The 8,408-nt window shown below is 33.7% G+C and overlaps 1 non-coding gene across 1 annotated transcript; it reads right to left on the minus strand.

Annotated features, from left to right (window-relative positions):
* Positions 1-339: 339 nt before the first annotated feature.
* Positions 340-446, minus strand: LOC127546181 (U6 spliceosomal RNA). The gene has a single exon (XR_007950014.1). It is a non-coding gene; the product is annotated as a U6 spliceosomal RNA (small nuclear RNA).
* Between the last annotated feature and the right edge of the window lie 7,962 nt (positions 447-8,408).

The following is an 8,408-nucleotide window of genomic DNA, read 5'->3' on the forward strand; positions in this document are numbered from 1 at the left end:
AAGTTTTGGTATATTGTCTCATTATTGTCATTCTCTTGGATGAAATTATTGATTGTGTCTATGATTTGCTGTTCATCCATTCATTCTTTAGGAGTAGATTATTTAATTTCCAATTAACTTTTTCTCTATTTTTCCTGGCTTTCTATTGCATGTGATTTTTATTGCATCATGATCTTAAAAATGCATTTAGTATTTCTGCATTTGATTTTGAGGTTTTTATTCCCCAATACATAGTTAATTTTTGTATATGTCTGATATTCTCTCTTTGAGTCAAACCTGATGAGAGTAAGATTCACACAATGCTCATCCCCCTTCTCTTCTTTCTTTCTTTTTTTTTTTTTTAATATGGAACGCTTCACGAATTTGTGTGTCATCCTTGCGCAGGGGCCATGCTAATCTTCTCTGTATCGTTCCAATTTTAGTATATGTGCTGCCGAAGCGAGCACCCCTTCTCTTCTTTCCCTCAATTATAATAAGTCTTTTTTGCCTTTTTGTGAGATCTAATTTTCCTTATTTTACCTTCTTTTTCCAGTAAGATTCTCTTTCCATCTCTAGTTTTCTTTTCATATTATCATAATATAATCAAATTATATCCACATTCTCTAAGTATACCCATAACAGAAATATGGTTCACAAGAGTTCTTTCCTTTTTACCTTTTTATGTTTCTCTTGAGTTCTTTGTTTAGAGATCAAATTTTTTGTTTAGTTCTGGTCTTTTCTTAGAAATAGGTGAAATTCACCTATATCATTGAATGTCCATCTTCTTTCCTGAAAGATAATGCTCATTTTAGCTGGATAGCTTATTCTTGGCTGTAATTCAAGTTGCCTTTTGGAGTATTAGATTCCAGGCTCTCTGATCCTTTAAGGTGGAAGCTGCTAGGTCCTTGGTAATCCTTATTTGGCTCCTTGGTATTTAAATTGTTTCTTTCTGGCTGCTTGAAATATCTTTCCCCTGGTGTGATAGTTCTAAAATTTAGGAAATTTAATTTTGGGATCTCTTTCAGGAGGTGATCTATGAATTCTTTCAAAGGCTATTTTACCTTCTGATTCTAAGATATCAGGGCAGTTTTCCTTTATGATTTCCTGCAAGATAATGAATGGGTTCTTTTTTTCATCATGGCTTTCAGGAAGACCAATAATCCTTAGATTGTCCCTCCTACTTCTATTTTCCAGGTCTTTTTTTTTCCTAAAAGGTATTTCATATTTTCTTCTATTTTTTTTTTTTTTTGTTTAAGTGATTGTTGGAAGTCTTATTGAGTCATTCGCTTCCATTTGTTCAATTCTAATTTTTAGAGTATTATTTTCTTCACTTATCTTTTTAAGTTTCTTTTGTTATTGGCCAATTGAATTGTTTTGTTCATTGCCTTTTTTTCCATTTCATAAATTTTGTTTTTCAGTGAACTGATGTCTTTTTCATATCTATTTTGTAAGGCATTATATACTTTTTCCATTCCTTCTTGCAATGATCTCATTTCCTTTCCCCATTTTTCTTCTAACTCTCTTTTAAGATCCTTTATGTAATTTCCCCAAAACTTGGGGCTTCATCTGGAGTTGCTTTGACTTTAGGAACCTTGGGATATGAGATGTATTCTTCTTTCTCTTCAAAAAAGCTGTCTATGGTGAGAGTTCTTTTTGGTTTTTTACTCATTTTTTAAAGACTTGACGTCTGCTCAATGCAAAGGAGTGACAGCTGCTTTAATTTGTCCTGAGGTAGTTTGCTGATTGATTTTTTTTTTTTTTTTTGGTGCTGAGTAATTGTGACTAGGTCTGGAATTCTTCAGGGGCTCAGTAGTTTACAATTTGCTTTTTATAGCAAATTTGCCAAACCACCTGCTTGCAACCAGGACAGAGTAGCCTAAGAAGCTCACAGAGGATGCATGGAAGCTGTAACACTCTGACTCCCCACCCCAGCTCCTTGCCCCATCTCCCTGTGCTGTGGTCTGGGTTGGGTAGACTATCCTCCTGCCAGTTTGAAACAGACCTGTTCTGAAGTTCTTCCAAGGTATCTTCTTCTGGGAATGTATTGTACTCCAGATATTTGTGGGTTATTTGACTCCAAAACTAGTTTAGAGGCTTAATCTGCTTTTGTTTTGAGAAAAGGTCAGAGGTGGTCACAGAAAGTCATGTCTGCTCTTTGCCATTTTAGCATCGATTATATAACATGAGAGATGCTGACACATGACCGTCCAGTGTCAACATCATGGACATCAGAAAAGGTGCTGTGATCTATGAGCAAAGCAGAATTTAATTAGCCCAAACATGAGATGCCCAAAATTAGAGAAACTACTGCAAATGTTCATAGGGACTATTTGTGTCTGTCCTGTGGCAGAGCATTCTGAGCTTATATTGGTTTGATCAGCCACAGTGGGACTCACTGTGACTCAATTCTAACATAGTGATGTCATTTTGCTCCTCTTCATCTATGAAGGACAACAAGAGGATGAATGAAAAGAGTATTTGAAGAATCAGCAAAAAATCATTAGAAGTAGTAGAAAAATGGCAGCATCTACAACTCCTCCCAATAATATCATAAATAATCTTCACTTATTAAGCTCCATGTTGTCTATATAATATTCTTAGCAATTGACAAGATATCTTTCATCTGAAAACAAGATTGCTTAATGCTGAGGTACTCATCACCAGAAAGTTAATTTGCAAGGTATGAACTTTTTGGGGGAGGAGATGGGGAAAAAGGGAATGGGAGTGGAAAGAAAGATGATAATACTTCATGAAAACTATCTACTAAGGCAGGGTTGTCCCTTGCATCTGTTGGGGTAAAGTAGTGCTCCCACTACTAGAATTAGGTGTGTCAGTATAGATGTGTTTATTCAGATGTTTTAGCTTTAGGTAGAAACTTAAATCTACCACCTTCCTAGCACTTGAGACTTAAAAGTAAATGAAGAAGTAAGCATTTTTCTCCTTATTCATCAAACATATTGAGCCTGGCATGTCACTATTGATTGTCTCTGTTTTCCATTACCACAAAGAATAGAACATGACAAAAATGGACTTGTAGTGCAGCAGGAGAGCTACAGGTAAAATATAATTACTATCATCATCCTGCAGTTATTGAGCAATTATAATGCCAGGGACACTGCTGTGTGACCACCATAAGATTTTTGATAATTAGAACTGGCATAGAGCAGAAAGGATCATCAGGAAAAATCCCTGAAGATCTTTCTAAAACATAATAGATATGCTATCTGTCCAAAATGATTGGGAAGTGGGCTGGGGGAAGGTTCTCTTTAGAAGCAAAGGAATGGATTGGATGACTTTTCAGTATATCTAGAGTCTTTATTATATGTTTATTATAATATATCTTATATGATATTGTTCTATATTATTATGATGATATTACATTTTAATTAAGATCTTCAAAGTAGGTGGAGGTAGCTGGTATAGTAGATAGAGCACTGACCCCAGCAGATCTAAGTTCAATTCTGGACTCATGTACTTTCTATCAGTGTAGTAAATCACTTAACCATTTTGCCCTCCATCCCAAAACACACACACACACACACACACGCACACACACACATACACAAGATCTTCAGAGTACTTTAATCATTACAACTCTGTGTGATATGGTTCTGGTAACAGGTATAGACTTGTGATTTTATCAGTATACTAGTATATTTTATTAGTATATTAGTATATAGACTTCTCAGTTGAGCAAACTCTTTCTGCAAATACAAGTCACTTTCAAATTACAGTCTTTGAGAGATGTAGCTAGATAACTAAAGTGAACTGCATGGTCATAGTCATTTTGTATTATGGCGGGATTTGAACTCAGGTTAGCTAAAAATTAGTTAAAAGACATCAAGAATCTGGTTCTCCAAGTTCTGAATACATAATTCTGTGAACAGCAGAAAATCACTTAATCCCATTGCCTCCAAAATCCAAATTTGGCAGCTTGAAACTTACTTTTTTTGGAAATGGCTCAAAGAAGGAATAACATTGACATTTATTTGGGCAAGGAAATTTATCTTACCCTATAGGGAAGAAGAAAGAAAAGGGATTAAAAGGAGAGGATAATAGAAAGGAAGGCAAATTGGGGAAGATGGTAATCAGAAGCAAAACACTTTTGAAGAAGGATAGAGTGAAAGGAGAGAGAAGAAAAAGGAGAACTTGTGGGAAAAGGGAAGAAAAAACCAACATAACTGTGAATATGAATGGAATAAAATATCCTATAAAATGGAAGTGAATAACAGAGTTGATTAAAAACAAGAATTCTACAACATGTTATTTAAAAGAAACACACTTGAAGCAGAGAGGCACAAATCAGAATAAAAATAAAGGGCTAGAGCAGAATTTCTTTTGCTTTGACTAAAGTGAAAAAAAAAAGGCAGGGATAACAATCATGATCTCAGACAAAGCAAAAGCAAAAATAGATCTAATTAAAACAAAAAAGCAATCACACTACAATTTGCTGAAAGGTACAATAGACAATGAAATAGTATAAATATTAAATATATATGCATCGAATTCTAGAGCATCCAATTTCTTGTGTGTATATGTTTTAATATTATTTTAGTTTTTTAAATACATGCAAAAATAGCCCTCAGGAGCAGCTAGATGGCATAGAGGATAGAGCACTGTCCCTGAAATCAGGATGACCTAAATTCAAATCTGGCCTCAGACACTTAATTATTTCCTAACCATGTGACCCTGGGCAAGTCACTTAACCCCAATTGCCTCAGCATAAAAAAAAAAAAAAAGCTCTCAACATTTATCTTTGCAAAACCGCATGCTCCAGTTTTTCTCCCTCTTCTCCCCTCTTCTCCCTCCCCAAGACAGTAAGCAATCCAATATAGGTTACATGTATAGCATCCAATTTCTTGAAGAAAAAGTTAGATGTACAACAGGAGGAGATAGCAAAATTATAGTAGTGAAGGAATTCAGTTTTCTATTCTCAGAAAAAGATAAACAAACCACAAAAATAAACAAGAAAGGAAATTATATAGACTTTTAGAAAAGTTTAAAAAGTTTCTGGAGAAAATTGAATGGGAATATAATGGAATATACCTTTTTCCTGGTAGACACAAAAATTGTTTGTAAGGGCATAAAAATCTCAGTCAAATGCAGAAAAACATAATACTAATGATATATTCTTTTTAGATCATAATTGTATAAGAATTACATTCAATAACAAGACTTGGAAACAGATTAAAAATTAATTGGAAACTAAATAATTTAATCCTAAAGAATGAGTGGGTCAAAGAACAAATCATAGAAACAATCAATAATTTCATTAAAGAGAATGATAACAGTGACACAACATGCCAAAATTAATGGGAGGCAGCCAAAGCAGTACTTAGGACAAAATTATCTCTAAATGCTTGCATCAATAAAATAGAGAAAGAGCAGATCACTGAAATTATGTTGTCCTTGGTTGCTGTATTTATTTGTTTGATCATATTTCATTTCTCTGGAGTGTTTTAAAGCAAATAATTTGCTTAGATTTGTTTTTCTTTCCAATAATGTTAAAATGTTTCATTTTTAAATTGAAATTCCATCTATTTTCATTAATAATTTGTAGGGTACATGATTCTGGGTTGAATTTGGAGTACTTTTGCTCTTTGGAGCACATTGTTCCTTTCTCTCCTGGATGTAGTCTGATGTTATTTGAATTACCTTACCTTTATGTTTGAAGGTCTTTCTCTTTGTTGCTTATAGAAACTACTATTTGTTATTGAAATTGTTAAATTTTACAACCATGTATCTTGGATATCATAGTATGTACCATAGGGAGTTTTTTCCCTATCAAGTACTTGTGTATCCTTTTGATTGGCACCTTGTTTTCTGTGGTCAGAATTATTGGAAAGTTTTCTTGTATTATTTCTTGCATTTTTTTGTTAAGGTTTTAAAATTTGTTTTGAATTTTCATTTTTGACACAAATTGTATTTTTTCTAAGTCCTATAATAGTTGTTTCTAAGTACCCTTTTGACATTAATATGCTATACTTTATAGAGATCATGTTTTCATTTAGTATTATTGCTTTTTGCTTCTCTTATTTCAGATTGTTCTTCATTTCTGTGTATTTGCAGTCCCAATAAATTATTCTCTTATATTTCTTTGGTGAGACTTTACACCATGGGCTTAAGATCTCCTCTTCTGCCAAACATTTATGTTGTGCAAATTATAACTTCTGCTTTTGTAATTCTTAATTTTCTTTTAAATCATTCCAAAATATGCTGCTGTGGTTCCATGATTTCTTGTTCACCCACAAGGTACTCATCACCCACTCATCAAGTATTCATTCATTTTCTTTTGTCTTAAAATATTTATCCAAAGATGCTGGACTTGTTTAGCAGTTTTGGAGGGCACATTTCCTTCTATTATTAATATTTGTTCTTAATATAAGATACTATGTGTGTAACACTAGGCAAGTCAGTTAACTTCTGTTTGTTTCAGTTTCATTATAAATAAAATGAGCCTAACAATTGTACTTAGCTCACAGAGTTATCAAGTGATAAAATGTGATCATATTTATAAAGTAATTATTATAGTGCCTGGCATATAATGGGTACTTAATAAATCCTTGCTCTTTTTCCTTCTATTTCCTCCCCATCTTCCTTATAAGTGTAATTATTTATACTCAAGATGTTTAACTAAATTTTCTCTCTCTTGAGATCTTTGATTATTTCTCTTTTTTTCTCATATTATCTGCTTGTTCATTTTCTGACTCCTTCCTATTTGATTGTGATTTGCACGAGAAGCTGAATTTCAAAGCTTTCTCAGCCTACTGTCATACTGAATAATTCATTTTTATTATCCTCAGTCTCTGCTATAATTAATTTCTGGTGGGACAGAATTGGTCCCATTGATTGGTGGGCTCTTCCTGCAGGCTTAATGAAGTGTCACATAGCCACACATGCTGGCATTCTGTCCCGGTTCCCTCTGTTCCTAAATTCCTTGGATGTACTCTGTTTTAGTACTAAGTGCTGCTGTGCTGCTGTCTGAGCTAGAGGAAACTTCTTTCCTTAGATTTTCTATAGCAGTGGGAGGAAGAAAGAGGGCTAGAGTTTAGTGCTGTTGCACGTTCATGGGTAGACTGTATAACTATGTCATTGCAGTGAGGAATGAGTTGCTGAGTGAGCATGTTAGTGGTTAGGGATTAGCCTTCTTTGCTTATTTATTGAATGCTCATTCATGCTCTTTCATTGGATTATTACCTAGTTAGGGTTCTTGGTATACTGTTATAGAGACAGTTGAAACTATTTTATTTCTTATGCAAAATTCCCATTTTGGAGAGGCTTGTAAGGGGTAAGAATCAGAGAAAATGTTTAGTCCTCTGTTTTATTGATTATAATATATGGAAAACCTTTTGCTTGGTTTTCTATTGTATTCTCCACAGTGTTATGTCAAAACTTTTCTTCTTTCCTCAAGCATATCATATCATACCTATTATTCCCTTCTCTATTTGAGCAAAGAATCTCACTTTTTATTTAATTTAGAAAACAGAGATCGTTTGGAATGAACTCTTTTTTTCTCTCTCTCTGTATCTCAAACACTTGAAATCCTCTACAATTATCTCTTTGGTTCTTGTTTCTCATGAAAATGTTTTCCTACTTCAAATAAGGGACCTAGATTTCAAATTATGCCACTGATATTTACTCCTTATATGCCTTCAAGTGAAAGCCCAAGCTCCTTGGACCTCAGTTTTGTAATCTGAAAAATTAATGGGTTGTACTAAATCTCTTTTGATATCATTGCTGGATTTAGATCTATGATCTCATGATCTTCACCAAGGCCATGTTTTCTACTTGTACCATTGATTTAATTTCTTTAGTTTCCTCTGGCAGTTTGTTCCCACAATTATATCTTCTTAATTTCCAATCTTTGCCTAACAGCTTCACCCCTGCTTCTTACAAACATGTCTGTGTTTCTCACATCCTTAAAAAAGAACGCCCTCTCAAAAATCAACTCTTCACTTGACCCTGCTTCTCAAATTATGATCTGAAACTGCTTCTTAAAAGGATAGCAAAAATTTATTAATGGATGAATCTGACCTACTTGTAGTATTTGTCGAGATAATTGAGGATTATATATCCTCAATAATAACTGAGGAATTATTATTCCTTTTTTCTGGATACTTTGTCCCCCTTGGGTTTTTGTGATTCTCTTGATCTTCTTCTTACCTCTTTATTACATGTTTACTGTTTTTATTCCCAGGAAACATAATATTTTAAAATGATTGCCTTGGATTGCCTCAAATGCTTTAATAGTAGATTTTATTTTGATAATGTCCTGAGGCTTTTTAGCAGATTTTTTACAAATCCAAACAAAGCACTATGGTAAGTAAATGAATACAAAGGAACATGTAATTATCCAGGAGACATGGATTAGAGAGTAATTATGGAAAAAACATTGGGCTAAGAGTTAAGAGAACTCAGTCTTAGTCCCA

Source organism: Antechinus flavipes, chromosome 1 (assembly GCF_016432865.1).
Source record: "Antechinus flavipes isolate AdamAnt ecotype Samford, QLD, Australia chromosome 1, AdamAnt_v2, whole genome shotgun sequence".
Classification (NCBI taxonomy): domain Eukaryota; kingdom Metazoa; phylum Chordata; class Mammalia; order Dasyuromorphia; family Dasyuridae; genus Antechinus; species Antechinus flavipes.